This window comes from Columba livia, chromosome 1, assembly GCF_036013475.1.
Source record: "Columba livia isolate bColLiv1 breed racing homer chromosome 1, bColLiv1.pat.W.v2, whole genome shotgun sequence".
Lineage (NCBI taxonomy): Eukaryota > Metazoa > Chordata > Aves > Columbiformes > Columbidae > Columba > Columba livia.
The window spans coordinates 181,217,134-181,243,067 of record NC_088602.1 but is presented as its reverse complement, the minus strand read 5'-3'; the positions used below and the strand labels follow the sequence as shown (position 1 = coordinate 181,243,067).

General features: G+C 40.6%; 1 protein-coding gene across 1 annotated transcript in view; it reads left to right on the top strand.

Annotated features, from left to right (window-relative positions):
• CNTN1 (contactin 1) overlaps positions 1 to 25,934 on the top strand; it is a 253,374-nt gene that overhangs the window by 87,720 nt on the left and 139,720 nt on the right. Inside the window, exon 3 of the mRNA XM_065048651.1 lies at positions 17,939 to 18,063. The gene's annotated coding sequence lies outside the window, so the exon portion shown is untranslated. The remainder of the gene's footprint in view (positions 1 to 17,938; positions 18,064 to 25,934) is intronic.

Genomic DNA, 25,934 nt, shown 5'->3' with positions numbered 1-25,934 from the left:
AGTGCTGTAAAAGTTGTTAAATTTGGCTTCTGACAGGCAGAGAGGCAGGTTCCCCATGTGGGGACACGTGGCTGCCACTGGCCTGCTCCTGTCCTGCTTCGGTCACCGGTGTCCCAGACAGCTCATGGTAAGGTGTAGTATGTAAATGTAAAGAAATAGAGCAAAGAAGATGACCTACAAGCAAAACCAATGGTAAGTGATTTGGCAGGATAATGGCAGGCAAATGTGGTTGTTATTGAGTGAAAGGAAAGACACACTGGGAAGATTAATTGGAATAGTAGCGTGCATTGCTTTCTTTCAGAAGCAGTCATCATAGAGAGGGAGAGATCATATTGGACAACACATGAAAAGCATTTGTTCAATATGCAATAAGAAATGAACATTTGAGTCATAAAGAATGGAACAGCGTAGACAATACCTTCTTGCTTCACTGTGTTTAGTTCTTCTTTGAGCATATGACAATTTAGAGAAGTGTTTTGACACAGAGAGTAATTATTTTAGGAAGTAATTAGTTGATCAGGACAGTTTATTTTTCAGATTAAATACTTCCAAGGAAGATAAAACTGGAGAATGACAATATGGTCAACAGAAGTTAATCACGTGTGCAAAATTCCACTTCTTCTTTCAAGTAATACTAAAAAGGAAGTGACATATTATTATTTTTTTTTTTTGTAATGCTAAAATTAATAAGAGGAAGCATTTTACTTAATAAATTATTTGTTGAAGTCATCACCACAATATGTTATATCTGAAGAGGTCAGTAACATTCCAAAGAACATTCAATGATTATTCTCTGAGAGAGGATAAGAGGGATACATTTCTTTGTGTTTAAGGGAATAAGCTTAGAAAAGGTTGAGGACAAAGGTGTTCATTAAGGAAATCCAAACATTTTTCTCTTTAATCTCGTACTTGCTCCTCTTGAATAAGATATTGGAGTAGATGAAGCTAAGCTCTGGATGCCTGCAGGACACGTGCTGTCAGTACTACACCCCAAAATCCTGATCTTGGGATGTCTTCACACTGCAGCAGCCTTCATCTCCCCGTCTTTGCCATTAGGGTAGCCCTTTAAATGGAACTGAGCTTCTTTCCAGCCTTCACTTGAAAGGAAGCTGGTGCACCTTGAGAGGAGAGGGGGAGAAGAAAAGGCAGTAAAGAGGAGTTACCATCCAGTTCTCATTTCAAATCAGGACATAGCTGGAGTGTAGCACAAAATGTCAGCATAGTTGCGAAATATGGAAAACCATACGTGTGACCTAATTGCCGCCACACTTGTCTTTCACAACACCTGATCCATCCTCAGTCCTTGCCATCCTGCTCTGTTGCTTTACAGCTTGTGTTGCAGATGCCAGCCCCTGCGGTGCCAAGGCATGTTAGAGATGTGTGGTATGTTTGTGCCCCCAGCACAGATGTGGGAAGGACTGTGGTGTGGAACTGCGGCACAGCGGCTGTGTCAGGCCCTGCTCTCTGCCGGGGGGCTGGGCACAGCCCGGCTGCTGCACCAGAGCCGGCTCAGTGTCTCTGCACAGCCCTGCACCACGTGGCATATAGATAAACTTCATAATCTAGCCTATCACCTTATTTTTCTTTGTAAAGCATTTGTCTTCAGTTTGCAAGCTATGTAGAAGTGTGTGTAATTAATGAAATGTTCTTCAGTGGCATTGTGGGGACATTTTGCTTTTTATTCCATTTGGTTTCTGAAACCTCTAGGATTAACCTTCAGCTTGAATGAGTCAGGCAATCCATTTACATTCCACCAGCAGTGCACTGTCTTTTCAGTAAATCAAATATAATTTGTTTTAATACATTTACTGTTATTTGCAATCATATTTTCTGGCCCCGAGCTATACTTAATAGAGTTGAAACATCATGCAACATGTAAATGATAAAACAGCCTTTACGTCTTTTCTCAGTTTCTTGAGTCCTGCATATGATGTCATTTTTGTGGTGGTTGTTTTGCATGCTCCCTGTACAGCGAGGGAGGTGGTAGGATCTGAGATTAAAGATTGTAAATATGTTATGTTGAAACCCATAGATATTACTTTAGGAACACCAGGAATCTAAGCATAAAGGTAGTTGTGAAGACTAATTAAAAGTGATTCTTACATAAATGGGCAGTGGATGGAGAGATAGGGAATGAGTGTCTCTGAACACTGTGTGCCCTGCAGCAGAACCTGGTGTTCGCTGGTTGCACAGGGACAGAAGAGAGGGGGGAACCCACACTAGAGTTTGGTAAGTTGCATTATAAAAGTGTCTGTGAAACTCCTCATCTCATGTTTCATTCCTCATTGTGCTGAATTCAATTAGAAGGATAAATCTCTGCCTAGCATACAGCAGGTGACAACCAAGAGGTATAGGGAGGAGCTTTATTATCAGATACCAGTGATTAACTTATGGGACTCTGTACATAAAATGAAAGATTTAAATACATATATGGATAATAATATTGGTCTGAAATAAGAGCAAAAATAAAAAAGGAGAACATGATCAGATGTTGTAGATTAAAAAAGACAGCAGATGACTCATGTTGCTCTCAAAAACTGCTGAAGATCAATTTATCTGGGTTCTTCAGAATTCAGTCTGCTGCAGATAAATCCAGTTTAAATTATATTATGGAAATTCGAAGGCACTCTTCCTTGACCACTACTATTTTCATGATTGGTGGAAAAAAAATAAACATGCTTCCAAGAAGCCTTTTCTACATTTGAAGCTAAATACCCCTGTTGTTGTTTTTTGTTTTGTTTTGTTTTGTTTGTTTTATGTTATTGTTTGGTTGGTTTGGTTGGGTTTTTTGTTTTGTTTTGGGTTTTGTTGTTGTTTTGTTGTTGTTGTTGCTGTTTGTTTGGTTTGGTTTTGGGTTTGTTTTTAAATTGTAAGTGAGCTGAAGAAAGTCTTTGGTCAAAAGAGAACGAATTTCCATAGGGGGCTCTGAAGAGGTGCACTGCCTGTTCTAAGGAGATGGGTAGATAGCTTTTGGGAGCCTTGGACAATCTGTGAGAAGCTCCCAGCCTTACAGGCAGCCTCTGTGCATCAGGTAAGAGAAAAGGGACCGGAGCTGGATACAGGCAGGATCCCTTCCAGAAAGATGACAGAGGCTTTGTGGTTTCTTTGTCCATAACTACTGTGAGTAGCTGCTACCCACTCCAAAGGCAAACATTGTCATGATGTTTAATTAAATGTGTTCCTGTGTTTCTTCCTTTTCTTCTAAAATTGCAACTGAACACCAAGATACCTAGCCCAAGTCTTGGTCTATGAAGGAGCTTGCATAACTAGTTATTGAAAAATGTGACTGAAGAAGAAAATGTGTTTCATAATCAGGTGTGGAAGACCTGGTTTGGGGTTTGGATTCAGGTCAGACACTTGAATCTTGGCCTTGCATACCAGATGTGAATTTTGTGACCATTTAGCTATTGATTATATATTGGTTTTAAGTGTTTTTGGGTCCACAGTGGATTTGTTTTCCCAAAATGAGTTCTTATAAAAGTTCCTCATTTTACTTGGTAGTCCCCCAGAAGAAAGTAGTGCATTTGGAGAATGTATGATAACAGTGTAATATCAAGGTAAAGTTCTGGCAGTATTTCATAGATTATTTTTACAATGCTTCACATTATAGGCTTAACAAAGCCAAGATTATCTTAAACTAAGCATATCAGTCCTGTTCAAATCCAGTTGATTATTTTCATGGTGAAAATTAACATTTTAAAGTGCTTTGCTGGATCAGGGCCCAGATGATTGTTATCTCTTTCAAATGAGGGTTTTAAAGCTTCCTTGATTTTCATAATAATGGAATTATACCAATAATTATTAATGAATAGTATTACTCTGTAAATTCCCCTCTGAATGTAACTGCATACAGGAATTAGAACCTTGGTTCCCGTATTTCATAAATGCGTGTTTGCAATTTTAATGCAATTTATTTACTTTCTTGCCTACTGATAGGCATTCATTACTATTTCTGGCAAAGAGACATCCTTTGTGATTTGAAGGTGGACTGTTTTGATCACATGGGATTAGATAATGAATCTTCAAAACTGCCCCTGCTGAGGAAAATAAGACAGTCTGAGTTGATTTTTTTAAAAATTACCATTTGAAATGGTAAAAATCTCTTTCTTTTTGAATATAGAAAGAAAAGCAACAGGACTCAGTAGTTAGGGACCTTGGATCTAGACCAAGGCCTGGTCATTTTGGTGACTTTTCTTACTTCTCTGCAAGCAATTTTACCTCTCCTAGGAGGTAAATGTTGAAGAAAAAATGGAGCACTAACTCCCTTAATCCTTCCTGGTGGCCAGTGCATCGTTGATTCTTGCATCTACTTTGTGATGAATGTGCTGGGGAACAACCTCAGTGGAGATACTGCAGGTGTCCATTGCTCTGAGGGGCAATTTTGAATGCTGAAGCAGTCTAGGACAGGTCTGCTTGTATACAGCTGCATATATATAATGAAATGCTACTTGTTAGTCTTTATTTTAGATTTTATTTTAATAAACTCAGTATTAGGAGAATTGGACTGATGCTTCTGCACGTCAGTGTCCAGGGCAGCTCGTCTCTGCTCCTCACCCAGCTGGGTGATGTAGAGCTGAAGCCCTTTCTCCAAGCAGCAACTTCAGATGAGGCTGGACCCTGGGGTGCCTCCTGTGGCAGTGATCACACACTGATCACAAACCCTGCCCCTCGATGCCGTGGCTGGAAGGAGCCTGGGAAGGGCATGGAGAATGTGACTGGGGTCATGTGAAGTAAATGGCACATGTTGTAGCACTGTGCATAGACAGAAGTAGCTAGTAAAGAAAAAGCAACAAAAATCAGAGATGCTACAAGATTTATTTTCTTTTTTTGCATAAGAATGCATGGAGTCTGAATTTTTAAAAGGAACAGCCAGGAAAGTGACCTGGTTTCATTGAAGGGTAAAGGCTACCGCAGAGCGATGTTCCGACTGTTTGTACTGCTATGTGTCCCAGCAGGGTTTTAAAGTATTCTTTTAAAATTAGCAGTGCAGGTACTTTCCAGACACCTTGTCTGGACTACTCTCTACTACAGAGAGAGAAAGCAGCCACATATTTTCTCCAGTTTGTTAGTTTTGGTTTCTGATCTTCCTTCCGTCATGACAAAATCTTCTGTGCCATCTTTCTGACCATTCCAACACTGCAAAGCACTTGATACTGTTTATTGGTTTCCTCTAATACCAGATTCATGCTTCTTTTTTTGGATGAGACTGTATATGAAACTCAACAACCATCAAGCCTAATTATATCTTGAGAAACATTCCTTGGTAAAAGAAAGAGAAACTGAAAAGTCGGAGGCATTTTTTTGTAACTCGTGTATGTGATGAGCTTGTGCTTGGAGAACTGAGATGACAGAGCTTTATCTTCTTCCTATCCAATGGCATGCTGAAGTGCACCAAACAAGATTTATAAGGTAGGTTTCATGAGGACACAAATTAATAAACTGGAATGAGTGTCTCATTAAATAGGAAAAACTGTAGGTAAACCACTTTAAAATAAAAGGCTTTGAAAACCAGTCCCTGCCCCTGTATCCTTGCAGAGCTGGGTTTTGCCTCCAGCATGGTGGAGCAAATGGTACAGAGCCCCTTCTAGTTGTCCCTGGTTTTGTAACCACCGGCTGCAAAGCTGCTCCTTACTACAGGGAGGTCCCGCATCCTCTCAGGTCTCCGACTCTCCTTGGACCTATGGGTTCCCAGCTGGTTGTGCCCCAAAAACCCCAGCCAACCTTACGCTGCCTGGCAGAGCAATTCTGTGTGGGTGACATCCCAGGAGAGGCTCCCCTGGGAAGGCAGAGAGCACTGGGGAGCTTGCCCCGATTGGCCAGTGAAGCCAGCAGAGAAGTCGCTTTCTTTCCTTCCTTCTGCCCAGACTCTGCGTGCCAGGGCTGCTCCCTTCTGCCCTCCTGTACAAAACATATCATGCACATTATTTTTACTGAAAGCATACAAATTAAAACATCACACTGTCCTTCAAGGTATACATACATCATTGAGAAACTTGAGGTGGAGACAGAGGAGACAGTAAAACCTTGATTGTTGGAGAGTTATATCAGGTTTATTTTTGACAGACTGTGTTGTCCTTCATGCAGGGTGTCCCTTGCATGGATTTTTGTCAGAACAGCACAGTCACTACCCATGATGCGGTAGAGTATTTACTGCTTGCTGGTACAAACCCATCTCCTCCATCCAGCCTTAGGCAGGTGTCAGTGACAAGTATCTTTGTGTCCCCCTCCATATCCCCAGTTAAAGTCATACTGTTTCTTTTGAAGCAGCAGTGGCATTCAGTGGTATCTCAACTTGTTTTTATGGAGATAGCAGATGTCTTTGTATGTCTTTGTGATAAACGTAACTAATTACTAAGAAACAAACATTTTCCACACTTGAACAACCTTGTGGTCCTGCTCAAGTTAATAGAAACTGCCTGTAGCTTTATGGCAGAATTGGAGCCTGTAGATTAGAAAAACAGTTTTTCAAACCCTGACCACAGTTTGTAAGCTTGCATGGGTCATTTAAATGTGACTGATTTGTGCTCCATGTTTTGTGCAGCATAGCAGCAGTTTTATTTTATATTAGTAAATGAGAGTAAGACTCTGGTAAGAGACATCTAGCAAATTCAGTGTTCCTATCATGAAAGATTGCCAGCTTTTTAAGTGGCGATAACAGATCAGTAGTCTGGAAATACCCTGGTAAGATCATAATTGAATTGTTCAGAAAATTCCTGCCCTTCTTTGTTGTCAGGTTATCTTAGGACATTACTCAATCTGATAGGGACAAAACCTTTTACATGCTTTTTGGCAGAAAGTACACTGAAAACAGGGTGAAGAGGTGGAATATGGCCAATTCCACTCAAGTTCAAGGGTAACTTCCTTAATTCTTTCCTCTTTACAGAGTACTAAATAAGGTTCTATTTCATTCTGCAATGGACAAATTATTTATTTTTAAAGTTGTATGCCTGCAATTCTCTTATTTGAGATCATATTCATGCTCAAACATCATCATGGTTTAACCCCAGCCGGCAACTAAGCCCCGTGCAGCCACTTGCTCGCTCCACCCACCAGTGGAATGGGTGAAAAAATCAAAAGGGTAAAAGTGAGAAAACTTGTGAGTAGAGATAAAGACAGTTTAATAGGTAAAGCAAAAGCTGTGCACTCAAGCAAAGCAAAACAAATAATTCATTCACTACTTCCCCTGAACAGGCAGGTGTTCAGCCATCTCCAGGACAGCAGGGCAGCATCACGTGTAGTGATTACTTGGGAAGACAAATGTCATAACTCCAAATGTCCCCTCTTCTTCCTTCTTTCCCCAGTTTTTTATGTTGACCGTGATGTCATATAGTATGGAATATCCCTTTGGTCAGTTGGTATCCGCAGTCCCAGCTGTGTCCCCTCCAAACCTCTTGTGTACTCTCTTCTTCTCGTCCATAGGCCAGTAAAAGAAGCTGAAAAGTCCTTGACTGCTTAGCAACAACTAAAACATCAGTGTGTTATCAACATTATTCTCATACTAAATCCAAAATACAGCACTATACCAGCTACTAGGAAGGAAATTAAATCCATCTCAGCCAAAGGACAAATACGTAAATACTTTCTGTATAAAATTTGGTGAAACTTCTGTGTAATGAAACCGCTACACAACAGGTGGGCTGTATCAATCACATTTAATCAAATCTTAAATGCCATATGATATATTTGCAATTGTATTTCAGGATCTGATCACAAATTCATTATTTGTCAGTACCCTCAGCTTGTACTGCTGTTGCAAGTAAAAGCTTTGTGTACAAAACAGAGTCCATCACTTTTTCTAAACCCTAGAAAGTATGGCACCCAAGCATACAATTAAGCTAACATATAATATCTTTTCATATTCCTCAGAATTTAGGATCTTCATGTGGGATAACTAGGCCTGGATATTTGGTATTTTGGTACACATTGTGCTTTTAATTAATGTTGCAGCTTACTTTCCTAGACATGTTATGGTGGGTTACCGTAGATGCCTGTTCAGCCATTCATCTCAGCTTCCTTTCCTTTGAAACATGTGTGTTTTCTGTCAGAGAATTAGTCTCTGTTGCCTGTTAATAGGTCAACTGTAAAATAAATAAATAAATGGTAAATGCTCTAAATTCAAGGGCTCAACGGTTAATTTTCAATTATTTATCTGACTAGTTAGATGAAGAGCTATCAAAAGGCAGTGTTGCAACTACTACCGTTTGCCATCTTTTAGCTGATGTATATCACAAGGCAACAGTATTTAGTCTTATCATTTATATGGAATATATTTCTCATATTTGTCAAAGAGCTACTGTTAGTGCTTTGCAGACCTCAGTAGTTCAAAGAAGAGCTTTCTGGAAGTTCCCTTTAATTACTCTTCATAGGACCATCCACACTGTAGAGAAGGTACATGGGTGTCTCCACAAGCAGTGGGAGAACATTGCGGTCCTTTAGCCATCCCATCATCTGCTTAAAAAAAAAAAGCATTGGTCTTGGAATGTGGCAGAAAAAAGAATTACCCAATGACTAGAAATACTTAATCTGCATTAAATTGCTTAGGGTTTACATATATATATATATATATATATATATATATATATATATGAAATTGTTAGCTTAATTTTTCTGTATTAAAAAAAGTTTGTGAATATTTGCATCTGTGTACATAAAATGTATGCATGATACTGTCATCTCCTTTAGGTTTATTCTTCTGGTTTTTGTTACTTTGTTTGGGGAGGGGGGGGCTGTTTTATTGGTTTTTGGATTTGGCTTTTTTGTTTGGTTGGTTTTTTATTATTATTTCTACTGCTAAAGTAAAGTGCAACATTAGTCATTTGACCAAAAAGTATTCTTCTTTCAGGAATAGGTGACACCCATTCAAAGGTTTCCTTCATTCTTTATTTACATACTTAGTATTTACTCATTCCTAGACAATATTTCTTCAGTACATCCCTTACATGACAACATTTCACTTTGGGACTTGAAATTGAGCTCCTGCTTCCTCAAAGACAACTATTCGTTGTCCCAATTAGGAATTTGGTTTTAGTAATATTGTTTATATTTCTTTTAAAACAAATAAAACAGCTTGCATATCCTGTATAGTGTTTGCAAGCCTTCCTGGTCTGTAGCTCATATCATCTATTGCATTTCTCACTAACTGCTGCCTACAATTCTTTTATCTGTTCAGAGAAAGTTTTAGACGTTAGTCTGTTCATTTGAGTTCCAGCATCACTCAATGGAAATAACTTGTTCACTACGTGTTGGTGAAATCTGCCTTTTGCTGAAAAAAATACCACATAAAAAACCAAAGTTTTATGCAGATTGCAGTTTGGGGAGGAGGCAGAAATCCTAAAAGCCGTGTAAACTGGTGGCATTGGTATAGGTTAGAAAACAAGAGAAGGAGAGCTCCTCATTTCAAATTTTAAGGAACTGACTGTTTTGGCTTAGTTTTTAGTTTTTTTCCCAAAGCAGTAAAGTTTCAAAATTTAATTGAGTTCACACTAAAGTCTCACTGACAACTCAGAGTCTTCTACTTCCATTAATTGCTAGGCTCTTCCCCCTGCAATCTATGATACATATTTATCTCTGCTCATCTTATATTATCTGTGTGTTTGCAGTTAGTAATTTCTCACGGAGCATTTCTAAGGAGAGCATGGAGGATTGATTAAAAACATGATTGCTCTTGGACCTGCGAATAGATATTACTGCAGTGGAAGATCCTTCCTGGGAGAACCTGAACATCTGATCTGTTTTTTATTTGGAGGAATGCAGTTCTTCAAAAGCTAAAAAGAACTGCTTATGCCATTTGTATTGGTATGTTTATTTTCTCTCTGATCAGATAGGACTACTGCTGTGTGTTGTGTGTTGTGGAGCATCTGTTGATTCAGAGGACTGTGAACAAATGGAGATGACAAAGTCAAGAGCCATGCTCTGGCAAAGCGCAGAGAGGGCTGTGTGCCGGTGGAGAGTAGCAGAGGATGATTGTCACTGTCAATGCAGGCTGTTGGTGGCAGGAAAGTGGGAGGCTTTCTGTTTATTTTATGTCACTTCTTTACTTGCAAGCTACTGATCTAAGTTGACCTGCATTTGAAAACACTGGGTGGTACTGACTGGCAAGTATGTTTGACATGAGGATGAAAATTAAATACTGGCCTCCCACCTCAGTTTTCCTGTGATTTGTATGCAGCCAAATGCTATCCCATGCTGCGTTATCAGGGAACCCACTGACATTTTCCTCATTCAAAAGTGTGGTGTGACATGCAGAGCTAGCAGGGAGTGGAGTAAAATCAAGCAAGCAAATCATCTATGTATTCTAGTGTTCGGTGGGTCGTTGTGGGAGAAGGCACCCTCGTTTCCTCCATCGGGGTGATGGGAAGGACAGCAGCCCACTCTGAAAAGCAGCTATCCAATATGCCTATTCCGAGCAGTTTGCAAACTGAATAGAAAACAGATAAAAATCCAAATGTGCAGATTACAAAATGAGCAGGAGGAAAACTTTTCTGACTATTGTATACTTTGTTACGAGTATGAATTTGCTGCAGGCAACATAGGTTGGTGGTTTGGTTTCTGAAACACTTTTTCAGGGCACCATGTTAATACCTGTGACCATAAAATCTTGCTGAATGGGGATGAGGTTGTTCCCCGTGTTTCTGATTTGGCTGGGTACTGGGGCCACCTCTCTGCAGAGCTGCTGGCTGCAGAGGGGCAGAGCGGACACGCCAACACTGTCCCCAGTTTCAGTCTTTCTTCTGATGTGCTATGCTCTGGGGATGTCAAGCTCATTTTACAGGTGGAAAAAATGACCACGATCCCCTAAAACAGGAGGCAAAAGTGCTCCTCACTTTAGACCACCCCATGGGCTCCACCCAGGCTGCCGCTGAGCCTCTCCTGTTGCTCGCCTTCAGCCAGTTTTGTCACACCTGCCTCCCCATGCTTGCGCTGCTTGTCCTTGCCTGCACAATGGCCTTCCTCTCACCCTTCTGCTGATGTCGCGGACATTTTTGTTTGGCTCTTCAATTTCACACTCTTTCCATAGCTTCTGTTCCCCTAGCTTCAGAACAAACTCCATATCTCTTTTTGCGTATTTCTTTTTATTGCTTCCTCTCCTGCCTCCACCTTACCAGTCTTCACAGAAAATCTCATCGTTTTTCATTCCTGCTTGTAGCAGCCTGAGTGCACCAAAAATCTCCCCAGCTCCTTTCTCCTCTGAGGAGTTAGCTCCCAGTGTTCAGCCCAGCTCTGAAATGGTGGAGCTGTGTAGCCTGGGATCAGATTCGTAGGAAATCTGTGAGAAGCCTTTCCCCCCTTTCCTCTAGGAGCTGCTTTTAGGGCTGGCCTGCCTGAGCCGTGCTTTAGCTGTGCTTGTGCCTGGCCAGGCACCTCACTGCCCCTGCCCCATCTTGGCAGGGCCTCAGACCTGCCTGGTTGCAATGGCCTTGTCTGCTGCTCCCAACCCACGCCTGCCCCGGCTGCCGTCAGCCCAGCCCCGCGATGCTTGTGCAGGGGCTGGGGGCTTGTGCCCTCACCCAGCGGCCCCCTCCCGCCCAACCCTTTTCAGAGCAACCCCAGCAAGATCTTTGGATGCGGCAGTTTGTCTCTTGTTTGTACGGTAAACGGCTTGTAGCTAAAGCGTTTCAGTCAACTGGAAACATTCATTGGCTTGAGCTGCACACTTAAAGAGCTGGCAGCCCTGAAATGGTTGCTATGCTCTGCGCAAGCAGCGGCCTTGAATTTCTGCTCACGGTAATGGGTATTTTCACCAAAACACATCACTCATTTGATTCCTGTGGTGCTCCCTGAATTTTTGTGGGTCTTTGGATGAGGATATCAGAAGGATCTGGCTTTAAAGTCAGGCAACCCTACAGGGAATTGCTACTGGGTCAAGTATAAGAGCTGGCTTTGTTTATCTGGTGATGTAAGTTGTTAGTATGATGAATGAGGACCAATAAACCGAATGAAGAGGGTTCTTAAGTAATGATGGATAGAAAAATCAATCCAGAGGTCAGAAACATCATAGAGGAAGCATGCACAGCGGAGTGTAAAACCAGCACTAATAAGGATATAGGAAAAGATCATATCAAACACATTTTTTTGCTAAGCACAAGAGCTCAAAATTTATGCAGAGATTTAGAGCTATAGTGGGCTTGGGCTGTTGACCCAAGGAGAATGATGTGACCAGAAAACCAGGTGAATATCTGAAGAACAGAATTTTCCCATCAGTATTACAGACAGTCTGTAGAGGGATGTGCTGCAGCAAGTCATGCTGCACTTCATGCTAGTTTTGCAGCAGCAGTGATTTGAAATAAATCAGTCTGTAAATGTGGGAAAGCATTTGGAAGGAAATGTTCTGTGTTATCTTGGATACAGCCAAGAGAAGGTGAAAGTAGTGCTCTCTCCAGCTCTGTATGTGTATCTGATACTCTTAATTACTGTAGTACTGAAAAGCCACAGTCATCAACCAGAGACTTCTTTGAACAAACAAAATAAAAAGTCTGTCCATCTCCCAGTAAAAATTACTCATAAATAATTATGAGTGGAAGTATAACATAAGTGAAGACAGACGAGGAATTGCAAAGAAACAGTGAAAGAAAATCAGCCATGAGGGTAGGCAGTGGGCTCAGCTTTCCTGAGCAGCTTACAGGCTGTCAATTTTTTCTGTAATTATCATAGCAAACAGATTTAAGAAAGAATTTGAAGGAGGGCAACGCGATGACTTTGCAGGTGTTGCAGAGAGTTCTTCCAAAGCATGAAGTGTAATGGGAGGAAGCACAGAAGTGCTTGACGGAAGATTTAACAAGGGGCTAATGAAAAATAACTTACAGGCTAATTGTAAGTTGGGTGTTCAGTACCGAGTGAGAATAATAATGAGAGAGGTCCATGGAAGGGAACATGAAGTTGTTTGTACTTGACATACCAAAAAAGGGAGTGAAGGAAGAGAGGTCACACAGTCAGAGTGACGCACCAGAAGAATGATCTTTGCAGCAGCACTCTGATTCAGTGCTGTGTTTGTCCAGGCCAGAGGAAAAGAGTTTGTACCAATCTGGCCCTGACATGATGAGGATCGGACAAGGGTATTAATTAAGTGCGTATTAAAAGATCGTATAGGAGCACTATTGTGCAGAAAGATTCTGCAAGACTTGGTCTGGATTTGACAACCTGAGGATGATCTGGGTTGGTGATAATGTTCAGACAGATGTCTTAAATGGTGGGCTAGATGGTGCCACTGTACACAGTGATTCAGGAAGGATCTGGCAGGATGCGTTTGTGGCGTGTAATAAAAACCCTAATTTGGCTATATGGAATTTGGCTGAATCCTGAAATTGCAGTATCAGAAATATTGGCGGAGATCCCAATTAGAAAAGAGTGTAGTAGTATTGGAGTAGAGGTGTAGCATCCAAACAGGAGATGGTAGTTGACACTGTAGTCACAGAGGAGATTGCACCAGAGTAACGTTTTAAGAGGAAAGAAGACCAAATAATTCTCTGCATAGCATAGAAGAAACATGAAGTTGTTCCTTTGAATGACATCCACAGCAACAGTGAGATCAGGATAAGGCTGTGTCAAGGAAGCCTGAAGTTCAAAAGTAAAACCTTAGGTGCACTAACCATGAAAAACAGTTGGCATCTGAGGAGGAATGAAGAATGAGCACAGATCCCAAGGTCTGGATAACTATAAATGTTAGAGATTGCAAGAGTTGCTGCGTTTGAATGAGAAGGGTAAAAGGCAGCAGGAAAGGAAGAGAGGGACTTCATCCAGTAGTTTTAATGCTATATAGAGTTGAAAGAAAGGAGGAAGATGGAATGGTGGCTGCAGAAGCAAATGAGGCTAAGGGAAACACTTGGGAGTTTTTTTTCTTTGTGAAATGAAAAAAAAACAGTGAGACTGAGAGGAGAATCAAAGCAAACAGAGACAGGGGAATGACAGTTTCTGAAGGAAATAATGAAACCATGTGAGACAGCTGTGGCTCTAAGGAAGGTGGAATATATAGCAGGACTGGGCACAGACATTTTCTGTGCTTCAAGAATTAGGTGGGTAAAGGAAGGGAAAGCAAAGGAATTAAAATCATGTTCCGTTTTGTCAGATTTCTGTTGGAGAAATAGGCATGTGGAAAGAGAAGCAGAGACAAGAGGATATGAGAGCTGGAGTCAAGGTGACAGTCATTGTGGATGTGATAAGTAAGTGGCAGAATAAGAGTCTACCTAGAAAACATGAAGGAGAACAGAATTCATTTGTTGTGGAAGAACAGAGCTTTTGATCAGTGTAAGAAGAGAAGCAGAAGAGGAAGATGTTGATGATGAAGAAAGGCAGGGGTTAGACTACAGTAAGGAAGAATAGCAAAAGAATAATAGAAAGAGTTTCATGAAACAGTGAGATATGAGCAACTAGTTACTGTAATAAAATGAAAACTTGTAAGACGTACAAGAAATGGCTGCATTAAATGGCTTTGTGCTGTCAGAATATACTTTGCTAGAAATGAGATCGTGTGATTGAGGGTACCGAGAGTCCACTGTGTAGCACAACTTAAAACCTTCCAGACCCATGAGCACCTTTACATTTCCAACTGGGTAGAAGGTTGCCAAGCCTGGGGTTTTTACTTTGTGAGGTTAATGTGCCAGTAGGGCTGGGAAGCTGTGTGGAGTGTGCTGAAACTGGTATTCGCGATGAAGGATAAGTCTTTGTGTTAATGCCTATTACCTTCTGATTTCTACCTAGACATATTAAGAATGTGAATGCCTGATATAATCATTTATATTAGAAGAGTGGAACCGGAGTAATAAAGCAAGGAGAGCAGGGTATTTTCATTGCATGTTTTTCATTTCTGGTAAATCAGGAAACGCTAAAAAATACAGATAAGTACACAGAGAAGGCTAATGCATTATCAATTTTCTTTAGGATATGTGCCTAACAGAGTGAATCTGTAGGCATTACTTCAATGTAATAAGATATACCTATGACAAAGACTCACGTTTGTGTTTGCTGACACCAGTAATGTCAACAAAGCACTAATTTGCCCAGTTTTCAGACTTCACCCATCTGAATGGTAAATCCCTTCTTATCTTTGGGTTCTTCCAAAGAAAATGGCTCCAGTTTGTCTTTTTGTTGTCTGTGCTTCTTACAAATGTTTGCTGGTGGGGGGAGGAATTACTTTATTCCCCAAAGCTTCTAGTTTTGCTTTGAGGAACCCATCAAAATACATACAAATTTCAAAATACCAGTCAAAGATTGCAGAAATTCTAAGGACATTTTTTTAAACATAAAATTCCTAAGACTGATTTATTACAATACCAATGACTTCCACATGGAAATGTTTTCCATTTCAGATTTCAAATGGGAATATCAACTCTGAATTCAATGTGTAATTTACCTTTAGTTCTTAATAAAATGTAGAAATCTAGTTTCCTTCTGAATCAATTATTAAAATTCATATTCTGGACATAACTGTCAAAAATAGCACCTATGTTATTGCATTTACGTATGAATTTAGTTTTAAGTGACTGCTGAAAGGCTTTATGGGATCCCTAACGTAGCTTGAACAGAGAGAGTAGAAAATGTCAAAGTATACTTAAGTGCCCCAAATTACCATTGCCTCCTGCCTTGTGACAGGGAAATATTCTGTTAAACCACATGCAGTTCCAGACTGAGATGTCTAAACTGAGCAGTCTATATGTTGGTATCTACATGTGATCTACATGTCTGCACTCCAATCATAATCGACAGAAACCTGGTTGCTACGGTCAGTGGCAATGGGAATGATTCAGCTCACCCTTAAATAGGCCACAGGAGCTGAACAGCCAAACAACTTCTAAGAAACTTTGATAGAGGATGGACATCTTCCTCACATGTAGGCACGCACTGCTAGCTATCCAAATTGAGAGATCTTTATCTGGAGCACAATCCCAACATAGCAAGAAGTGGCAGATGTCCCCTGTAATGGGAAGCGTAGGATGGACTAGTCTGTAGTGCCTACATGAGCATTTTTTTCACAGTCAACTTCCCACTTATAACCGATTAGAGTAAGATCAGAACAAGCTAGTGGGGGTTGTGTGACCTGGGGCATGAATCTCACCTCTGTGAGGCCTTTTCCCATTCTAATCTGATAAATCAAGCAGTCATGTTCACAACATCACGTTTTCTGACGTGGTTTGTAACTTCTTGTTTAAGGCTTGTCAGAGATGATCGTGACCCAGCACACAGGGTATAGTAATGGGTGAAGAATTTGACAATCTGAACTGCTTTGTTGATGTATCACAAAGTAGAGATTAACTGCTGTTATTTTAGAGCCCTGGTAACTGTTAAGGAAGGACATACCAAAAAGACATATGGCAGTTTTTTGGTGACACCTTTGCCAGCTCACTGAAATGTAGGGGCATACTTAGCATAAGGGATAACAGTAGATAATAGATACACTGAAAGGTGATTGCTTTGGTGAGAGACAAACCAAGCAAAACTTCTCCCAGATTTTCCTCAGAAAAAGCCTCTATTCATTCTGGTTTCCAGACCGTATGCCAAATCCTGCTTGCTTCAGACAATTTCTAATTAACTCAGTTGGGAGGACTCTTAAAGCGTACAATTGCAGAGTATTTTAGTGATAAAAAGGTCAGACCAAAACTCCATCAAGAGTAAGAAATAACTCCATGGATTTTAGCAAACTACAGATCTGTGTGGTTCAAATTCTAGTGACTACACTGTTTGTCAACACCAGGGTAACCAAAGATTTTTGTCATTTTAGTTTTAAATATTGCTTTGGAGTTTCACCTCAGTCATGGCTCTAGTGTCTTCCTTTTGTCTGTATTGTCTCTCATCTTTTTCTTCTGAAACGGTTGGAGTCGTGAGGTTTTCCAATGTGTGGAGGGAGAAGCACGTGGCAATCAAAGGGTGGGGTTGCCCAGAGGTTGCTGGAGGCAAGGGCTGAAGATAGGGCTGGCGAACTGGTGAGGATTGTTTAAATTACAGGGGTGCAAGAAAAGGGGGTGTGCTGGAAAGGCTGGTAGGTGTTCAGATCTGTGGGAAGAAGCAGAAAGTTTGGGACTCGTTTTCGTTGATCTGGTAGATAAAAATTATGTGAGTTTTCCCAGACAAAAATGATGCATATGTTTATTTTTGTTCTGATTGAATATAATATATGCATTGTAATAAACAGATTAAACATGAGATTAGTCTGAGCCCCTGGTACAAACAAGTTGCAGATGTATATGGGGCAAAGAATGTGTAGTGGGTTAGAAAGCTCTTCTATCTGCTCTTTGCTTTTGGAGGGTGACTGTGCTTTAACATGGGGTTAGGAATGCATACTTGTTTCTCATGCTGCATAGAGTTAAAAAGAGAAGCAGACTGCAGGGAATACTGACTTCAAATAAAAGGCTCAGATAATGCAGCATTTTTCGAAGGTCAAAGAAACACAGAGTCCAGATTAAACACTCTGCAATATGTAAATGCCACACCACGTATGTTGGACTTACGCTTGAGTGCTGCGGGGGGGCAGCCTGTTGTCTGCATCCCATTTTGGATGGAATACTGTTTGTTGCAGCAAAGCAATTGCCCAACCCCGATTGTTTTAGTGATGAGCTGATCAATATCCCATTACTGGACGTAGCAGTTGCTGCAGGAAGCGCACAGAAGATTTTAATGCATGAATTATGCACGCTGTGCTCATTCTTTAGTCTCAGAGCAGAGTGACAGAGATTGTTAAAGATGACAGGGGTAGTTTCTTCCATAAAGTGACTGCAGCGAAATGCTTCATATTTTCATGCACACAAGCAGCATTGAGTGGGACGGCCTATTTAAGGAGATATAAATCCCGAAGCTTACAGCACAGAATGCTTGATTTGGAAGCATTGCAGCCATGTACGGAGCCAGTTTTCCTGCTGTCTAACCTGCTTTCTGCCGAAGGTTGGCTGAGGGATGCTAACGGCTGTGCTCTGCTCTGAGGTCACAGCTTGAAGTCTTTCTTTTTTTTCAGTCTGCTTTCTGCCGCAGGAGAGGATCTGTGAAGTTTATTGGTGCAACCATCCTTGTATTTTTCAAAGATACGAACTTGGAATAGTTACTATGAACAAAAGGACGAGAAGGAATTCACCATCTAAGGTAAAAAAGGGGTATCTTTTATTTGTAGATTTGAGTGCAGGAGAGGAAACATGCTGAGGCAGGATTATGATGATGCAGTGTGGTTACATTGACTCAGATATCTGTGCTGGAATGCAGAGTCAGGATTCTCGTGTGGAAATGGCTGTACAGATTCACTAGTGTCTTTTAAAAGGGTTGTTTAAATATTGCTGAGAATAAATACTGTTATACTGAACTGAACCCTGCAGTTTGTTCAAGAGTGCGCATTTCTGATCAATTTTTATCTGCTATAGATGACTGCATTGTGGGGAGGGGCAGGATAGCCCCTGAGACAATCAATGTAATAACATGATCTATTTCATTAGAGGTCCTAACTGAATAATGGCAATGAAATTGCATTGACTTTTTTCTTTTTTTTTTTTTCCCTCTATCTGTACATTTTCTGTAATGTTTGCAAGCTACAGTAAAATGTGTGTCAGGCAAACAAGTCCCAGAATCTATTGCTTGGCTGTCCTGTAAATAACTAAGACAATCAAACCGTTACATTTTGGATAGAAGTCTGGGCTGTTATTCAGTGAGGAGAGAAGCCTGTCCTTATTGTCCTTCAGAAAACTATGTACTGTTGGAGATTTTACATACAAAGACAGCTATCTGTAATTATGTAATTTGCTGGAAATTAAAAAAAGATGAGAGAGGTTTTAAAAGCATCTGTATTATTTTCATTTGAATATTTGACAACTTAGGATATATTTAAGAAAATTATTGTTGAACCAATGTAGAGATACAGAAAAGGTACCGCCTTTAAAAGAAGTTAAATTACCTTGATCTTCCTTATTAAAAGATTTATTACAATAAATGCTTAAAGTTTCTATATTATTAATATTCTGTGCATTTGAAAATTTTCATAGTTTCTGTGTCCAGTAACTCGAAGATGTACCCCTAGTTTCAAAGAGAGATACTGTCACAGAGTACTGGGAAACAGTCAGTTTAATAAACCTGAAAGCTGTTTGCTGTCTGATCAGAATGCCAGTAAGCATTACAGGCAGTCACAACAGGAATCCCGTGTCCTACCATTCCTTGCGTAAATGCCTTTTTATTTTGAGTTTACTTTGTCATTTTGCATCTATGTTTAATAACACCTGATGGTCCAGTTAGGACCCCTGAGTCCTTATGCCACAGAAACACATATGGACCCCTGCCTCAGTGCACAGTGCGTGTTTGGTTGTTAATTACCTAATAATCAGCTAGAAAAAGACTGTGCCAGAGATCAGGCATTGTCCATAGTGCCCGACTGACAGTGTGTCAAGCAATCATCGGGCTGAAGTGGTGTTTTTGACCCCGCCGTTCTGTGTGGGAGTGCACGCCATGTTCCCCAGCCCTGCCGGTCAGCCCAGGCCCTGCCCTCTGGGGAAGCTGCAGCCCACCCGCGCTTGCCCAAGGGTCTGTTCTATCCTTCCTTTACTGGGAAAGGTGTCTCTCCCTGCGATGAGGAATATATCCCGGTGTGGGTTCTGGGGTGCTGAGCGCCGGCTGGATGCTGAGTCACCGCGCAGAGGGAGCTGCTCGCCAGCCCCCTGGCTGCGGCCACACCAGCTCCTGCAGCGAGATGGAGCCTGGGGAAGAAAAACACACGTGTAGGGGGGAGCAGCATCTAAAGGGCAGAGAGATGTTAAAAATCCTCCCTGGCAAACGCTGCATCTCCTGTGTGGTGAGAGCACACACACTTCTGTGCGTGCAGGCTCCTGGCGGGGTGGGTCAGCAGGGACAGCGGTGATGAGGGAGACATGTGCCATAGCTGTCCGCTTGCAATCGTTCTTCACGTGCCATGGAGGATTCATTATATTTGCTCTGCTTCTGCCCTGAAATATCACCTGAAATGCATAATTGGCAGACTGAGCAGGCTTTCAACTGCAAAAACAGGTAGAAAAAAAGGTAACTAAGAGCAGAATAAAACCTTCCTGAACTCCTCTCAGTTGGTTAATTAGGGAATACCTAACTTCGTGTATCACAGGAGCTAAGTAAAATACTGGAAACCTATTTCTTGTGAGAGAGAATGACACATGTATACAGTTAAGGGTTGCACATTCAAATGCTGAATTCGGAGCATATGTGGTTTCCTGAAATATGGCTCAGCTGATTCAGTGCTTTGCTAGTATTTCCAGATGTATGAGTGAATAAACATTACTTACCTTCTTTGACTATCATAAATAAAAAATAGCACAGTGATGCAAAACAATGTTAATCTTATCCTCATTTTCCCTGTTGAAACTGAGGTACTTAGGTTACCTGTGTTTTATGAGGGGACAGATATACCAATAAATGGTAAAGAAGTGGAAATACTAATTTTCTCCAAGAAATAATGGCTAGGATTTTCCAAGGCATTTGAGGGAGGTATCCAGGGTCCACTGAAATTCACTAGGGAACGTGATCTTTATTCTTTGGCTGAGATTTTCAGAGAAGCATATATAAATATTTTAGTCTCTACAGAGCAAACAACTTGAATGAAAAGCAAGGAAAACAAAGGCAGCCAAGAAACTATTTGCTGTTAATACAGGTAATTAGAGGAAGAGCAGAATTTTGTTGTTGTTCTTCTCCCTAGTCTCCTCAGATAACTGGGTAATTATATAATTTAAAATACCGAGAAATAATCCAAGGTACTATACAGAGAAAGAGGTTAAAAAGGGAGGATCTTGCAAGCATCTTGTTAGTAAGAGATACTGTTAGAAAGAAAGCAGCTTAACATGGACAGAAATCTCCATTGCTAACCTGTTGCAATATTCTCTTTCTTGTTCTCATTGTAATGTCAACGATTCAATTACAGTACTTGGTTTTCTCAAATTGGGACTTTGCAAATTTTAACCAACTTGGACTTAATTCTGGAAAATTACCTTGTAATAAATATATTTGCAATCAGAGAATTGATGCCTGCTGCCAGATCTTATTGATTCTGTTCTTGCTCTGGGCTGCAGAGCAGACCCATTCAGTACAGTTAATAACCAAAGGGGTGACTGCTTAGGAAAATCAGAAGCTTCAAGAGCTGATGGATGCTTCGGTGTTATGTGAACTCGAATGAACACAAATCAGTTCTCACTCCCTGTTGCAGTAAAGTGACATTGTCATACTTTTGAGTTATGTCTGTATGATAAATAAAAGGAAAGGTTTGTTCTTCTGGTCTATATTGGTTTTCATTTGTTATTGGAAAGAGAAAGCAGAATTAATGCATATTAATAAGAGGAATTAATAGTAGGAATTAATGCATATTAAATTATCATCTAGTTGGAATTGTTCCAAAAGTGACGCATTAGTACATTAGCAAAAAAATAAATACTTTATATATATTTGCTAACAGAAGTGTGCTTCTAAGTTATTAAGAAAAAAAATTGGTTTTTTTCCTAACTCACAGTGTTATGCACAGTTACTAGTCATTTATTTATTTTTACATTTCCTACTGTGATGGAGGAGAGATCACTGAGAATAATCAGGTTGCTTATGACTTATTTAATACATCTTCAGGCAGTTAAAAATATGTAATTGCATAGAATCATTTTAAGCAAGTAACCTGTGAATACTTTATCAGTGCTTATTAACAGAAGAAATGTCAGTATGTGTCTGTCTGTATGTAATACCTGCTTACTCAACAAATCTGTTCCCTGAGCTCTAGTTTTTCAGCAGTAACTGAGAACAGCCACGTTTTCCTTCTGTTAGCATTTCCCTGTACATAACACAGCAGGGATGATGGAGGTGAGTTCTGTTAAACATCACTCACTGATAGCACCAAAAATTCAGTTGACTTAGCTGAGCAGGAAGAGAACTGAAACTCCTTCATCCCATTTGCTGAAGACATTATTCACAGTATAGTAATATTTCAGTATGATGGAAACAATGCCTTTAATCTCTTAAGAGAAACTAGTAAGAGAAGCCAGTGTCTTAGGATTTCTACTGGTAGCATTTTTACTAAAAAAAGGGCTGACACACTGAAGATTACTTTACAAAAATAATTATTCGCCTGCCTTTTGAGCTGGGAGCTATAAATTCATCGATGAATGTAGGTCAGTGAAACTAGAGTTTTTCAGCCAAGCTTTTTGAACTACTTCTCATTCTTTATTTTAAAAATGGTTTTAATGTCTTTAATGTCCAGTACAGACATTCCTTCTCTCTCCTACAGCACTAATGCGGGGGCAAGTTAACTGGTGGAACGGTGTGGCAGAAAGTAAAATAGTTGTAGACAGCAGAATTTGTTCCTCAAGGTTTAGTGTTTGAGGAAGATAGACTACGTTAAGATACCCTGTTTTCCCGAAAATAAGACAGGGTCTTATATTAATTTTTGCTCCAAGAGATGCCTTTGTTTACATGTATAGCTGCCAGGACCCTATTTAAGTTGAATTTTTTTATGAACTGTATCTAGGGATTATTTTTGGAGTAGGGCTTATATTTTGAGCATCCTCAAAAATCCTGAAAAATCGTGCTAGGGCTTATTTTTGGGGTAGGTCTTATTTTCAGGGAAACAGGGTAGTGGCACAGAAATCTTCAGACTTTTCAGGATGGAGAGTTTAAACACAGGCTTTTCCTCCAGGTGCTGGAATCCAACCTGACCACAGTGTTTGTCTCTCTTCAGCCCAGCAACTGATCTCCCATCCTGAATCCTTCTTCAAAGGGGATGGGAAGGATGATCTGATTCATTAGATACAAGGCTGTCCCCATTGCACCCTGTTACGGGATGAAATTATCCTCGGGCTGTTTGTTTCCATGCGGAGAAGCCCAGCAGACTCCAAAAATCTCACTGCTGCCCTTGACATTAGACAAATGCTAGCAGATTGACATTTTTGTGTCACAAGGCTTCATACTGGTTGTTACTTACCAGAAAATGGTGTTAGAAATTAAATACAAAATTTGACTGGATTAACCAATGGAATTGAAGAGTTGTATCAATAAGTGTACGTATCTGGCTACAGTAATGATGATCACTTTCATATCTGAGCAGACACTTTGGGAAAGCATAGGCCATATTTCCCTATAGGAAAACACTGACTTCTGAATAAATGGAATAGATTAACTCATTAGACCAGCAAAAGAATGAGCTTACCTGTTAGAGACCATCACCCCAAAGTGTTTTACGAGTTTCAGTAACTTGTATCCAACCTGTGCCAAATTCCAGCTAACTCTCTCAGGTTCAGCTGGTTTTAGGGACCACAGTCTGTAGCGTTTTGTGGTAGGACTGGAACCAGATTCTTCCTGAACATGCTTTTTATTTAATTTTCTAGGTCTGGAAGAATGGGCCCCTTTGAAAATGTTCTTAGTGGGGGATGAGTAGGATTTCATAGCTGCAGGGAATGACAGCAGAACAGTCACAGATTTGGCTGATCCTTGTCCTCCTCCTGGGGCAGAGCATGCTGTTCCCTCGCACTCTTTGAAGGGAAAAGTTCAGAGATGGGCCTGGGGAGACATCTCAGCCGGGAAACAGCCAAGGGCTGTGAGCTGGGAACTGGCAGACTGCTTTCTCCTGCCAAATGGGACAGAGCTATCAGAAGGGTTTCTTCTTGGTTTTACTTTTTTACTTTTGTTTCTTAGAGGAGCTTAAATTGAGTCCTTTCTACTGCATGCACATGTAGTTTAATGGGAATGAAACCAGTAGAAAATTCCACTGATGTAATTTCTGCAGCGTCTTTCAGTGCGTTGCAGGAGGAAGAGGGTTTGGGATGGAGAAGGGAAATCCTTGTGAGGAGAGGGAAGAGCTTCTCCAGACTCCCTTGCATTGAACCAGGGAGTTATCTGTTTGGAGTGACAGGAGGATTGTTTAGGTTGACCTAGGGTTTGAAGCTTTTACGAGAAGCCTTTTTGTCATGCAATATGCGAATATAGTGAGGCCCGTTTAGACTCAGCTTTGCCAGTGTTTCATAGTAATTTAAGATTGGCTTTTCCTCAACATAAATGATTCTTTGATTCCAAGATCACAAATGAGGAGTACCTGAATTTACTCATAGCATTGACTGAGATTTGATGCTGTTGATCAGATACTTGATTAGCAGAATCACATTTGCACCTATTGTGATTTGACTAGGCAACACAAACAATCGTATCTTATATGATTATTACATCTTGCATGAATCAGACACTTCAAAAGGAAGTTCAGTATGAATAGAAATAATAGCATAGAAATGTAAACTCCACTGCTTCCATGCAGTGAGATTCATGGGGCTCAATATGAACTGGCAATGGCAGCCGCAACACAACATGTTGGTTGTTTTCTCCCACAGATAAGGTTTCAGATAACCCAGCAGCCACCGCGCCCACGCCATAAGCCATGCGTAGAAGCTGTACCTGTACTGCTTATGAAGAAAGCACAGCTCAAGATTTTCACATTGGCTACTACTGCCAACACTATAGTTGCTAATCTCTTTTCTTGCCTCCAGTAACACCATACTTTGCGAGTTATGCATTTTTTTATTCATGGAAAGCAAGAGAATTTCTGATGTTAACCAGCAGAAATAAGTGTTGTTTTGTTTGTTTGTTTGTTGTTTGTTTGTTTTAACCTTAAGACCCAAAGAAATGCCTAGCTGGCTTTTTACATCTGTTTTTCTCTCTTGAACCACATCATAGGAAAAAAGGGAGAAGGACAAATGACCTGAACTCGTGAGCCATTATTATATTTTTAACAAATATATTGAAGTTTCTATCTTTCTGCCACTTCTGTATTTGTTGGCAGTGTCACGGAGTTGTGTGCACATACAAGTTGTTCCAAATTTGTGTTTCAGGTGCCTGGATATTTTTTTCACAATATAAGAGCTCAAGAATTCCTGTCATTACATTTGTGATGATAATGTAGCATTGTATTAATCATAGCTGCATTTATAGAATTGTTTATGTATTTCTTTATTATTGGTTTTATACTAAGTTTGAAGCAGTGAAAACTACTGGGAAATAGTCAAATAGTTGTTCTGTTCTTCGAGAAGAAAATAATAATTTTTCTGATTGGGTTCAAATGCTTTGTCTTTTAACAGAAACACACACAGCAATGGAAGTAGGGATGCTCTACTGTTTACTTTTAGAGCTCCAGACCTGATTTTTCCGTTCTTTCCTTGCTGTTCCCATACCTGAGCTGAGGCATCCAGTTGAAAAGTATCTGAAGAATGAAAGGAGAACGTGCATTCTGCTAGTGTTAAAAAAATGCTTATTAGTTACTACTTATCTTTGTGGCTAAATTTGTGTCTAAATACGTGCTAAATATTGCCAGAGCACCTTGGAACAAGGTGATTATGCAAGCAAGAAGTGTGTGAATTCCAGTGGTGGTGGTGGGTGGGTTTTTATGCTTCTTTTATACCACTCTTTCTAGCAAAGCACACAGTGCTTTCCAGCAGGGTTCACATGGGTAGATTCAATTTAACCTGCTGGGACAGGAGCTGCAGGCATGGAAATATGCTCCAGCAGAGCTAAGTCACCAAGAAAAATTGGTATGTTAGTTCCTGCTGAGTTTCTTTCCTCCTCCTGCTCTCTCAAGTCCTAGTCCTAGGGCTAGCCTGCTCTCTTGACTCCCTTGTTCCAGGGGTCATGTAGTGATAACTGACCTCAGCCCCCAAATCACCCCAAGCATCAGTGCTGGGTCCAGGGCACTTCATCCTCACTTTCGCTGGGAACTTTCAACCCTTGAGCCTGAGCACTTCATCCTTGTATTTGGCAGCTTTAGCACACTGTGTGAGAGTGTTATTCCCTCCTCGCCTCCTGTCCTCGTAGCCTGCAGAGCTGTTCTGAAACCTACAGGTAGCTTTCCCATCAGAAAAGTTAGTCTTAGCTAATTAATAGTTTGACACCAATGATGTATGGTACTCTCTTGTGTATTTTCTCTTCATGAATGATTTTAGTGGAAGAAGCATGGAAAAATCCAGAAAGATAGATTT